The sequence below is a fragment of the Oratosquilla oratoria genome, chromosome 44 (genome assembly GCF_046742065.1).
Source record: "Oratosquilla oratoria isolate Oo_2021 chromosome 44, ASM4674206v1, whole genome shotgun sequence".
Lineage (NCBI taxonomy): Eukaryota > Metazoa > Arthropoda > Malacostraca > Stomatopoda > Squillidae > Oratosquilla > Oratosquilla oratoria.
Genome location: NC_134820.1, coordinates 16,686,924 through 16,700,830, shown reverse-complemented (window position 1 = coordinate 16,700,830; position 13,907 = coordinate 16,686,924). Strand labels below are relative to the sequence as shown.

At 33.2% G+C, this 13,907-nt stretch overlaps 1 protein-coding gene across 3 annotated transcripts in view; it reads left to right on the top strand.

Annotated features, from left to right (window-relative positions):
• LOC143022413 (uncharacterized) overlaps window positions 1-13,907 on the top strand; it is a 670,196-nt gene that overhangs the window by 621,702 nt on the left and 34,587 nt on the right. The gene's annotated exons all lie outside the window — the stretch shown is intronic.

Sequence of the window (13,907 nt, the reverse complement as noted above, 5' to 3'; positions counted from 1 at the left end):
AATTCTAGTACTAGAGTACTAGTATTATAGTACTAATATAGTACTCCAAGTACTACTAGAGTACTTTTAGTACTACTAGAGTACTACTAGAGTTTTCCTAGTACTACTAGAGTACCCCTAGTACTACTAGAGTAGTACTAGTACTATAGTACTCCTAGTACTACTATAGTACTACTAGTGCTAGAGTACCACTAGTACTAGAGTACTACTAGTACTTTAGTAGCACTATTAGTAGTACTACTAACTCTAGTACTACTATAGTAGTAGTCCAGTAGTACTCTATTACTAGTCTAATAACTCTAGTCCTGCTATACTACTTTTATAGTACTACTATAGTAGTACTCTACTACTAGTAATTATGTACTGAAGTAGTACTAGTACTACTGTAGTACTTCTTGTACTACTATAGTACTCCTAGTACTACTGTAGTACTTTTAGTACTACAAGTGTTACTAAAGTACCACTAGTACTACTAGTACCCCTAGTACTACTAGTACTCCTAGTACTGCTAGTACTACTATGGTACTCCTATTACTACTACAGTACTAGAGTACTACTAGAGCACTACTAGTACTACTAGAGCACTACTAGTACTAGAGTACTACTAGTACTATAATACTACTATATTACTCCTAATACTACGATTACTACTAGAGTATTACTAGTACTGTTAGAATACTACTAGTGTAATACTAGTACTATTACTAGCACTACTAGAGAACTACTAGGACTACTAGAGTACTCCTAGTACTAGTTTTCTAGTACTATAGTACAATAAAACTCCTAGTACTAATGTAGTACTCCTAGTACTACTAGAGTACTCCTACTACTATTACTACTAGAGTACTACTAGTACTATAGTAGCACTAGTACAAGAGTACTACTAGTACTATAGTACTACTAACTCCAGTACTACTATAGTAGTACTCTAGTACTAGTTTAGTAATAGTAACTCTATTACTAGTACTAATATAGCAGTACTATAGTAGTACTACTGTAGTACTACTAGTACTACTAATACTACTGTAGTACTTTTAGTACTACAAAAACTACTTGTACTACAAGTACTACTAGTACTACAAGTACTACAAGTACTACTAGTACTACAAGTACTACTAGTACTTCTAGAGTACTACTAGTACTATAGTACTACTAGTACTATAGTAGTACTACTATAGTACTCCTAGTGCTACTATAGTACTCCTAGTGGTACTATAGTACTCCTAGTCCTACTATAGTACTGTAGCGATGCTACTTTTGGCGAAGAGAAAGAGGTTATGGTGAGTTCGTCTCCTTTATTGTAAGGTACGAGTGAACTGATTTTACATACGGCGGAAGCCGGTGTATATACTACTCGTGGGCCAGTTACCTGTGGTGCGTAATTAGGTAATTACGCTGGGTCGGGTCAAGCAAGCTCAATGCTGGCAGAGAGCGTCAGGTCGTCAGTCACGTTTTCTGCAACGTGGCTGTACAGTACTCCTAGTGCCACTATAGTACTCCTAGTGCAACTATAGTACTCCTAGTGCTACTATAGTACTCCTAGTGCTACTATAGTACTACAGTATCAGAGTAGTACTAGAGTACTACTAGTACTAGAGTACTACTAGTACTAGAGTACTTGTACTAGAGTACTAGTATTACTACTAGAGTACTAAGAATACTACTAGAGAACTAGTACAACTAGAGTACTACTATAGAACTAGTACAACTAGAGTACTACTATAGAACTAGTACTATTCCTACTATAGAACTAGTACTATATTAGTACTACTAGTACTACTCTTGTACTACTAGTACTATAGTACTAGTCTAGTACTACTAACTCTATTACTACTTGTACTATAGTCCTAGTACTACTATAGTCCTAGTACTACTATAGTCCTAGTACTACTATAGTCCTAGTACTACTATAGTCCTAGTACTACTATAGTCCTAGTACTACTATAGTCCTAGTACTACTATAGTCCTAGTACTACTATAGTCCTAGTACTACTATAGTACTCCTAGTACTACTATAGTACTCCTAGTACTACTATAGTACTCATAGTAGTACTATAGTACTCATAATAGTACTATAGTAATCCTAGTACCACTAGAGTACTCATAATACTAATAGAGTACTACTACTACTAGAGTACTACAGTACCAGAGTACTAGTACTAGAGCACTACTAGTACTACAGTACTAGTACTACTAGATAACTAGTACTACTAGAGTACTAGTACTACTACAGTACTACTAGAACTAGAGTACTACTAGTACTAGAATACTTTAATACTACTGTACTATTAATATAGAACTATAACACTCGTATTACTAATATAGTACTCCTAATACTACTAGGGTACCCCTACTACTACTAGAGTACTACTAGTACTATAGTAGTAGTAGTACAAGAGTACTACTAGTACTATAGTACTAGTACTATAGTACTACTAACTCCAGTACTACTATAGTACTACTCTTGTACTAGTGCTACTAGAGAACTAGTAATATAGTAGCACTACAGGAGTACTACTAGTATTATAGTACTACTAACTCCAGTACTACTATAGTAGTACTCTAGCAGTGCTCTAGTACAAGTCTAGTAATAGTAACTCTATTACTAGTACTAATATAGCAGTACTATAGTAATACTACCGTAGTACTACTAGTACTACAAAAACTAGTACAACTAGTACAAGTACTACTAGTACTTCTAGAGTACTACTAGTACTATAAAAACTACTAAAACTATAGTAGTACCACTATAGTACTAGTACTACTAAAGTACTAGTACTACTATAGTACAAGTACTATAGTAATACTAGTACTACTATAGTACTAGTACTACTATAGTACTTGTATTACTATAGTACTAGTACTACTATAGTACTAGTACTACTATAGTACTAGTACTACTATAGTACTAGTACTACTATAGTACTAGTACTACTATAGTACTAGTACTACTATAGTACTAGTACTACTATAGTACTAGTACTACTATAGTACTAGTACTACTATAGTACTCCTAGTACTACTATAGTACTATTAGTACTATAGTACTCCTAGTACTATAGTACTAGTACTACTATAGAACTCATAGTACTACTATAGTACTCATAGTATTACTATAGTACTCATAGTGCTACTATAGTACTCATAGTACTATTATAGTAGTAGTATTATAGTGCTCATAGTAGTACTATAGTAATTCTAGTACCACTAGAGTACTTATACTACTAGAGTACTACTACTAGAGTACTACAGTAGCAGAGTACTAGTACCAGAATAATAGTACTAGAGTACTACTAGTACTAGAGTACTACTAGTACTAGAGTACTTGTACTAGAGTACTAGTATTACTACTAGAGTACTAGTAGTACTACTAGAGTACTACTAGAGAACTAGTACTATTCCTACTATAAAACTAGTACTATATTAGTACTACTAGTACTACTCTTGTACTACTAGTACTAAAGTATTACTAGTACTATAGTACTCCTATTACTATTATAGTACTACTAGTACTATAGTACTAGTCTAGTACTACTAACTCTAGTACTACTAGTACTACTAACTCTAGTACTACTATAGTTCAACTAACTCTAGTACTACTTTAGTTCTACTAACTCTAGTACTACTATAGTACTAACTCTAGTCTACTAACTCTAGTACTACTATATAACTAACTAGTACTATAGTTCTACTAACTCTAGTACTACTCTAGTACAAGTATAGTACTACTATAGTACTAGTAACTCTAGTACTACAAGTACTACTATAGTACTGTTGTATTACTACTGTAGTACTTCTAATACTAGTAGTAAAAGTACTACTCCTAGAGTATTACTAGTACTATAGTACTAGTGCTAATATACTAGTACTACAATAATACTCCTGGTACTACTAGAGTGCTCCTGGTACTACTACAGGACTACTAGTACTAGAGTAATAGTAGTACTAGAGTACTACTAGTACTAGAGTACTACTAGTCCTACTAGAGTACTGTTAGTACTACGAGAGTACTCCTAGTAGTACTAGAGTACACCTAGTACTACTAGAATACTACTAGTACTATAGTACTACTAACTCTAGTAACACTGTAGTACTCTACTACTACTATAGTAATATTCTAGTTCTCTAGTACTAGTCTAGTACTTGTAACTAGTACTACTATAGTAGCAGGGTAGTAGTACTGCTGTAGTACATCTAGTACAACTGTAGTACTTCTAGTACTATAGTAATTCTAGTACTACAAGAACTATAGTACTCCTAGTAGTACTTACGTAATTCTAGTTCTACTATAGTACTACTAGAGTACTACTCGAACTATAGTACTACTACTACTAGAGTACTACTAGTACTATATTACTACTAGAGTACTACAAGAGTTATACTAGTACTTCTAGAGTACTCCTAGTACTACTACAGTAATACTACTACTAGAATACTCGTAGTACTACTAGAGTACTACTAATAGTAGAGTACTAGTACTATAGTACTTCTATTATAGTACTCCTAGTTCTACTAGTACTACTAGAGTACTACTAGTACTACTATAGTACTAGTACAACTACAGTAATACTAATACTATTTGAGTACTACTAGTACTACTAGAGTACTAGTACAAGTGCTACTAGAGTACTAGTGTAAATACTACTAGAGTACTACTAGTACTACTAGAGTACTCCTTGTACTATTAGAGTATTACTAGTACTTAAGTACTCCTAGTACTACTATAGTACTCCTAGAACTACTAGAATACTCCTAGTACTACTAGAGTATTACTAGTACTATAGTACTCCTAGTACTAATAGAGTACTAGTACTACTAGTACTACTAGAGTACAAGTACTACTTCATAAGCCTAGTACTAACAGAGCACTACTAGTACTAGAGTACTACTAGTACTATAGTACTACTATAGTACTTCTAGTACTACTAGAGTACTCCTAGTACTACTTGTACTAGAGTAAAACTAGTATAAGTAACTCTATTACTACTATAGTGGTACTATAGTACTCCTAGTGCTACTATAGTACTACTAGTACTTGAGTACTAGTACTAGAGTACTACTAGTACTAGAGTACTACTAGTACTAGAGTACTACTAGTACTAGAGTACTACTAGAACTACTAGTACTAGAGTTCTACTAGTACTAGAGTACTACTAGTACTAGAGTATTACTAGTACTAGAGTACTACTAGTACTAGAGTACTAATAGTACTAGAGTACTCCTAGTAATACTAGAGTACTACTAGGGTACTACTAGTACTATAGAACTAATACTACTACTAGTACTATTTATACTAGTACTACTAAAGTACTACTAGAGTACTAGAGTACTACTAGTACTATAGAACTACTAGTACTATAGAACTACTAGAGTACTAGAGTACTACTAGTACTACTAGAGTACTATTAGTACTACTAGAGTACTCCTAGTACTACTATAGTACTCCTATTACTATAGTTGTCCTAGTACTACTATAGAACTCTTAGTATTAATATAGTGCTATAGTACTCCTGGTACTACTAGTACTACTCTTGGGCTACTAGAACTACTAGAGTACTAGTACTATAGTACTCCTATTATAGTACTCCTAGTACTATAGTACTAGTCAAGTACTACTCCAGTACTATAAAACTACAAGTACTAGTACTATAATACTCCTATTACTATAGTACTCCAAATACTAGGATAGTACTCCTAGTACTACTAGAGTACAAGTACTACTAGAGTACTACTAGTATTAGAGTACTACTAGTACTAGAGTAATACTAGTACTAGAGTACAAGTACTATAGTTCTACTACAAGTACTAGTAATACTATAGTACTAGTACTACTATAGTACTCCTACTACTATAGCACTACTAGAGTACTAGTACTACCAGAGTACTAGTACAACTATGGTACTACTAGAGTACTCCTAGTACTATCAGAGTACTACTAGAATTCTACTAGTACTAGAGCACTACTAGTACTATAGTATTATTACTAGTAGTATTGCTAGTACTACTATAATACTAGTACTACTACAGTACTCTAGTACTATAATGTTCCTAGTACTACTATAGTACTCCTAGTACTACAATAGTACTCCTAGTACTACTATAGTATACCTAGTACTATAATAATACTAGAGTACTAGTACTACCAGAGAACTAGTACTACTAGAGTACTCTTAGTACTACTAGAGTACTCCTAGTACTACAATAGTACTCCTAGTACTAAAGTACTCCTAGTACTAAAGTACTAGTTCTACTAGAGTACTAGTACTTCTAGAGTACTCCTAGTACTACTATAGTACTACAAGAGTACTAGTACTACTAGAGTCCTCTTAGTCTACTAGAGCACTCCTAGTACGGCAATAGTACTCCTAGTACTACTATAGTATTCCTAGTACTACTATAGTACTCCTAGTACTACTATAATACTCCTAGTACTACTAGAGTACTAGTACTACCAGAGTACTAGTACTACTATAGTACTACTAGTACTACTAGAGTACTAGTTCTAGAGTACCTATTACTAGTATACTACTAGTACTATAGTGTTAACTCAAGTATACTACTAAAGTACTTCTATAGTACTATAGTAGTACTCCTCTAGAACTCTAGTACTATTATGTTACTACTATAGTAGTATTTTAGTAGTACTACTGTAGTACTACTAGTACTAATGTAGCACTTGTAGTACTACTGTAGTAATTCTAGTACTACTGTAGTACTTATAGTACTCCTAGTACTACTAAAGTTTTCTTAATACTACTATAGAACTACTATATTACTACATTAGTACTAATATAGTATTACTATATTAGGAATCTATTAGTACTCTAGTACTCTAGTAGTACACTAGTTGTACTCTAGTAATCTAGTAGTACTCTAGTACTACTCTAGTAGTACTCCAGTACTAGTCTAGTACAAGTAACTCTAGTACTACTAGAGTACTACTGTAGTACTACTGTAGTACTACTTGTACTACTGTAGTACTACTATAGTACTACTAGTTCTACTGTACTACTAGTACTTCTGTAATACTACTAGGACTACTGTAGTACTACTATTACTATTACTTTTAGTACTACTGTACTAGTACAAGTACTACTAGAATACTACTAGAACTTCTAGTACTACTATAGTACTCCTAGTTATAGTATAGTACTCCTAGTACTGCTATAGTACTAGTACTACTATAGTACTAGTACTATTTTAGTATTCCTAGTACTACTAAAGTACTCCTAGTACTATTATAGTACTCCTAGTACTACTACAGTACTGCTAGTACTACTATAGTACTAGGACTATTATAGTACTCCTTGTACTACTTTGGTACTCCTAGTACTACTATAGTACTCCTAGTACTACTATAGTACTCCTAGTACTACTATAGTTCTAGTGCTAGAGTACTAGTACCACTACTAGTAGTTTACTAGTACTACTAGTAATACTAGAGTACTACTAGAATATTACTACTACTAGAGTACTACTAGAGTACTCCTAGTACTACTAGAGTACTCCTAGTACTACTAGAGTACTCCTAGTACTACTGGAGTTTTTGTACTAGAGTTCTAGTACTACTAGAGTACTCCTAGTACTACTAGAGTACTCCTAGTACTAGAGTACTCCTAATACTACTACTACTATAGTACTTCTAGTACAACTAGCGTACTCGTAGTACTAGAGTACTACTTGTACTACTAGAGTACTAGTACGACTAGAGTATTAGAGTACTACTAGTATTACTAGAGTAATACATGTACTACTAGAGTAGAAGTACTCTAGTAGTACTAGTAATACTCTAGAAATACTTGTAGTAGAGTACTCTTAGTACTAGATTACTACTAGTACTAGAGTACTACTAGTACTATAATACTTCTAGTACTATACTCCTAGTACTACTAGAGTACTAGTTCTAGAGTACAACTAGTACTGGAGTACAAGTAATATAGTACTACTATAGTAGTACTCTAATACTAGTAACTCTAGTACTATAGTAGTACGGTAGTAGTAATACTAGTACTACTGTAGTACTAGTACTATTGTAGTACTTCTAGTGCTACTGTAGTACTTCTAGTACTATAGTACTAGTACTAGTCTAGTACTAGTAACTCTAGTTCTACTAATACTATAGTAGTGTTGTAGTAGTACTATTAGTACTTCTAGTACTACTGTAGTACTACTAGTACTACTATAGTACTAGTACTCTGTAGTACTTCTAGTACTACTGTAGTAATTGTAGTACAAGTACTAGAGTACTACTTGTACTCCTAGTACTACTAAAGTACTCCTAGTACTATAGTACTCCTAGTACTACTATGGTACTCCTAGTACTACTATAGTACTCCTAGTTCTATTTGAGTACTCCTAGTACTACTAGAGTACTAATAGTACTAGAGTACTACTAGTACTAAAGTACTACTATTACTACTCGAGTACTAGTACTTCTAGAGTATTAGCACTAAAAAAGTACTAGTAGTACTAGAGTATTACTAGTACTACTAGAGTACTCGTAGTACTACTATAGTACTAGTACCAGAATACTAGTACTATAGTACTAGTAGTACTACTACTATATTACTACTAGTACTATATTACTAGTACTATACTACAACTAGTACTATACTATAGTACTTTTAGAACAACTAGAGTACTCCTAGTTCTACTAAAGTACTTCCATTAATACTATAGTACTCCTGGTACTACTATAGTACTCCTGGTACTACTAGAGTACTAGTACTACTAGAGTACTCAGTACTACAAGAGTACTACTAGTACTATAGTACCACTAGTACTATAGTAGTGCTAGGAGTAATCTAGTAGTAATAGTATAGTACTATAATACTGGTACTATAGTTCTAGTTCTCTAGTACTAGTACTATACTACTATTACTACTATTGTACTCCTAGCACTACTAGAGTACTACTGTAGTACTACTAGTACTAGTACTGTTAGAGTACTCCTAGTACTACTAGAGTACTCCTAGTACTACTTCTATTACAGTACTACTACTATAGTACTTCTAGTACTACTGGAATAATCGTAGTACTAGAGTACTACTAGAGTACTACTTGTACTACTAGTATTAGAGTAATACTAGTATTACTACAATAATACATGTACTACTAGTAGTACTAGTAATACTCTTGAAATACTAGTAGTAGAGTACTCCTAGTACTAATAGTACTAGATTACTACTACAGTAGTACTAGAGTACTACTAATATTATTATACTTCTAGTACTATACACCTAGTACTACTAGAGTACTACTAGTTCTTGAGTACTACTAGTACTGGAATACAAGTACTAGAGTACTACTATAATAATACTCTAGTACTATTAACACTAGTACTATAGTAGTACTGTAGTAGTAATACTAGTACTACTGTAGTACTACTAGAACTATTGTAGTACTTTTTAGTACTACTATAGTACTTCTAGTACTAATACTAGTAGTAGTACTCTAGTACTAGTAACTCTAGTACTACTATAGTACTACTGTAGTACTAGTACTAATGTAGTACTAGTACTACGGTAATACTAGTACTACTGTAGTACGACTAGTACTGTAGGACTTCTAGTACTACTGTAGTACTTCTAGTACTACTGTAGTACTTCTAGTACTACTGTAGTACTTCTAGTACTATAATATAATACTCCTAGTACTACTATAGTACTCGTAGTACTACTAGAGTACTCCTAGTACTACTAGAGTACTCCTACTACAATTAGAGTACTCCTGGTACTACTAGAGCACTATTAGTACTAGAGTACTAAGAGTACTATACTACTAGTACTGCTAGAGTACTGCTAGTACTACTAGAGTACTAGTACTACTAGAGTATTTCTAGTTCTACTAGAGTACTCTTAGTACTACTATAGTACTAGTACCAGAATACTAGTACTATAGTACTAGTAGTACTACTACTATATTACTACTAGTACTATATTACTAGTACTATACTACAACTAGTACTATACTATAGTACTTTTAGAACAACTAGAGTACTCCTAGTTCTACTAAAGTACTTCTACTACTAGAGTACTCATAGTACTACTAGAGTACTACTAGTACTACTAGAGTATTCCTAGTTCTACTAGAGTACTCCCAGTACTACTAGAGTACTAGTCGTACTAGTACTGTAGTACTATAATACTAGTACTATAGTACAAGTACTATAGTATTACTAGTACTATACTACTATTACTACTATTGTACTCCTAGCACTACTAGAGTACTACTGTAGTACTACTAGTACTAGTACTGTTAGAGTACTAGTACTATACTTCTACTAGTACTGCTATAGTAGTACTCTAGTAGTATTCTAGTACTCTAGTACTAGTAACTCTAGTACAACTAGTACTAGTAACTCTAGTACTACTAGTACTATAGTACTGTAGTACCTACTGTAGTACTAGTACTCCTGTAGTACTACTAGTACTACTGGTACTAATGTAGTAATACTAGTACTGCAGTATTAATAGTACTACTGTAGTACTTCTAGTACTACTATAGTACTAGAACTACTAGAGTACTCCTAGTACTACTAGATTACTCCTAGTACTAATATAGTACTCCTAGTACTACTAGAGTACTCCTAGTACTACTAGAATACTAGTACTAGAGTAGTACTAGTACTAGATTACTGCTAGTACTACTAGAGTACTCCTAGTCCTAGAGTACTATCAGTACTACTAGAATACTGCTAGTACTACCATAGTACTACTAGTACTATAGTACTTCTATTACAACTAGAGTACTCTTAGTACTACTACAATACTTATAGTACTACTAGAGTCATACTAGTACTACTAGTGTAGTACTAGTACTACTAGAGTATTACTAGTTCTACTAGAGTACTACTAAATAGAGTACTTACTAGAGTACTATTACAATACTACTAGTACTACCAGTACTACTAGAGTACTAATACTAGTTCTACTAGAGTACTACTAGTATTACTAGAGTACTACTAGTACTCAGAGTACTACTAGAGTACTAGTACTACTAGAGTACTAGTACTACTAGAGTACTCCTAGTACTAGAGTACTCGAGTACTACTAGTAGTAGAGTATTACTAGTACTATAGTACTACTGGTTCTATAGTACTACTATTACTACTAGTACTAGTAACTCAAGTGTTACTAGTACTATAGAAGTACTATTGTAGTACCATTATTACTAGTACTACTGTAGTACTTTTAGTACTATACTACTACTATAGTACTCCTAGTACTTGAGTACTCCTAGTACTACTAGAGTACTACTAGTACTATTATAGTACTACTATACTACTAGTACTACCAGAGTACTAGTAGTACTATGGTACTACTAGAGTACTCTTAGTACTATCAGAATACTCCTACTAGAATTCTACTAGTACTATAGTACTACTACTAGTAGTATTCCTAGTACTACTATAGTACTAGTACTACTATTGTACTCCTAGTACTACTAGAGTACTCCTAGTACTACAATAGTACTCCTAAAACTATAGTACTCCTAGTACTTCTATAGTACTATTAGAGCACTAGTACTACTAGGCTACTAGTACTATGAGTACTACTAGAGTACTCTTGCTACTAGAGTACTCCTAATACTACTATAGTGCTACAAGAGTACTAGTACTACTATAGTACTACTAGTGTCCTCTTAGTCTACTAGAGTACTCCTAGTACTACAATAGTACTCCTAGTACTACTAAAGTATTCCTAGTACTACTATAGTACTCCTAGTACTACTATAGTACTTCTAGTACTACTAGAGTACTAGTACTAGAGTACTAGTACTACTAGAGTACTAGTATTACTAGAGTACTACTAGTTCTAGAGTACCACTAGTACTAGCGTACTACTAGTACTATAGTGTTCTCTAGTACTACTAAAGTGCTACTATAGTAGTACTCCTGTAGTACTCTAGTACTTTTATGTTACTATAGTAGTATTTTAGTAGTACTAGTACTACTGTAGTACTTGTAGTACTACTGTAGTACTTCTAGTAATACTGTAGTACTAGTAATCCTAGTACTACTAAAGTACTCCTAGTACTATAGAACTACTATATTACTACATTGGTACTATATTAGTAATCTAGTAGTACACTAGTTGTACTCTAGTACTCTAGTACTACTCTAGTAGTACTCTAGTACTAGTCTAATACAAGTAACTCTAGTACTACTATAGTACCATAGTACTGTAGTAATACTACTGTAGTACTACTAGTACTACTGTAGTATTACTAGTACTACTGTAGTACTACTAGTACTATTGTATTACTACTAGTAATATTGTAGTACTACTAGTACTACTGTAGTACTACTAGTACTACTGTAGTACTACTAGTTCTACTGTATTACTACTAGTACTACTGTAGTACTACTGTAATACTAGTACTACTGTAGTACTATTAGTATTACTTTTACTACTGTACTAGTAGTACAAGTACTACTAGAGTACTACTAGAATAATACTAGTACTCCTAGTACTACTATAGTACTCCTAGTATTACTATAGTACGCCTAGTACTACTATAGTACTCCTAGTACTACTATAGTACTAGTACTATTTTAGTATTCCTAGTACTATAGTACTCCTAGTACTACTATAGTACTCATAGTACTACTATAGTACTCATAGTACTACTATAGTACTCCTAGTACTATTATAATACTCCTAGTACTACTATAGTACTCCTAGTACTACTATAGTACTCCTAGTACTACTATAGTACTCCTAGTACTACTATAGTACTAGTACTACTATAGTACTCCTAGTACTACTATAGTACTCCTAGTACTACTATAGTACTCCTAGTACTACTATAGTACTCCTAGTACTACTATAGTACTCCTAGTACTAGAGTACTCCTAGTACTAGAGTACTCCTAGTACTAGTACTACTAGAGTACTAGAACTACTAGAGTACTCCTACTACTACTAGAGTACTCCTACTACTACTAGAGTACTCCTACTACTACTAGAGTACTCCTACTACTACTAGAGTACTCCTACTACTACTAGAGTACTCCTACTACTACTAGAGTACTAGTACTACTACTAGAGTACTTCTAGTATTAGTAGAGTAATACTAGTATTACTAGAGTAATACATGTACTACTAGAGTAGTAGTACTCTAGTAGTACTAGTAATACTCTAGAAATACTAGTACTAGAGTACTCCTAGTACTATAGTACTTCTAGTACTATACTAGTACTAGTACTGGAGTACAAGTAATATAGTACTACTACTATAGTTGTACTCTAGTAGTACTCTAGTACTAGTAACTGTAGTACTATAGTAGTACGGTAGTAGTAATACTAGTACTAATGTAGTACTACTAGTACTATTGTAGTACCTCTAGTACTAATGTAGTTTTTCTAGTACTAGAGTACTACTAGTACTATAATACTATAGTACTAGTAACTCTAGTTCTACTAATACTATAGTAGTACTATTACTACTGTAGTACTACTGTAGTACTACTAGTACTTCCAGTACTACTAAGTACTATACTACTAGTACTATACTACTATAGTACTTTTACTACTAGAGTACTCCTAGTACTACAAGAGTACTCCTAATACTAGTAGAGTACTCTTAATACTACTAGAGTACTCTAGTACTACTAGAGTACTAGTACTATAGTACTAATACTAGTAGTACTAGGAGTACTCTAGTACTACTAGTATAGTACTAGTACTACTAGTACTAGTAGTACAAGTACTATAGTACTACAAGTACTACTACTATTACTATAGTACTCCTAGTACTACTAGAGTACTACTGTAGTACTTCTAGTATTAATACTGTTAGTACTATTAGTACTACTACTACTCCTACTGCTATAGTAGTACTACTAGTAGTATTCTAGTACAACTAGTACTAGTAACTTTAGTAAAACTAGTACTAGTAACTCTAG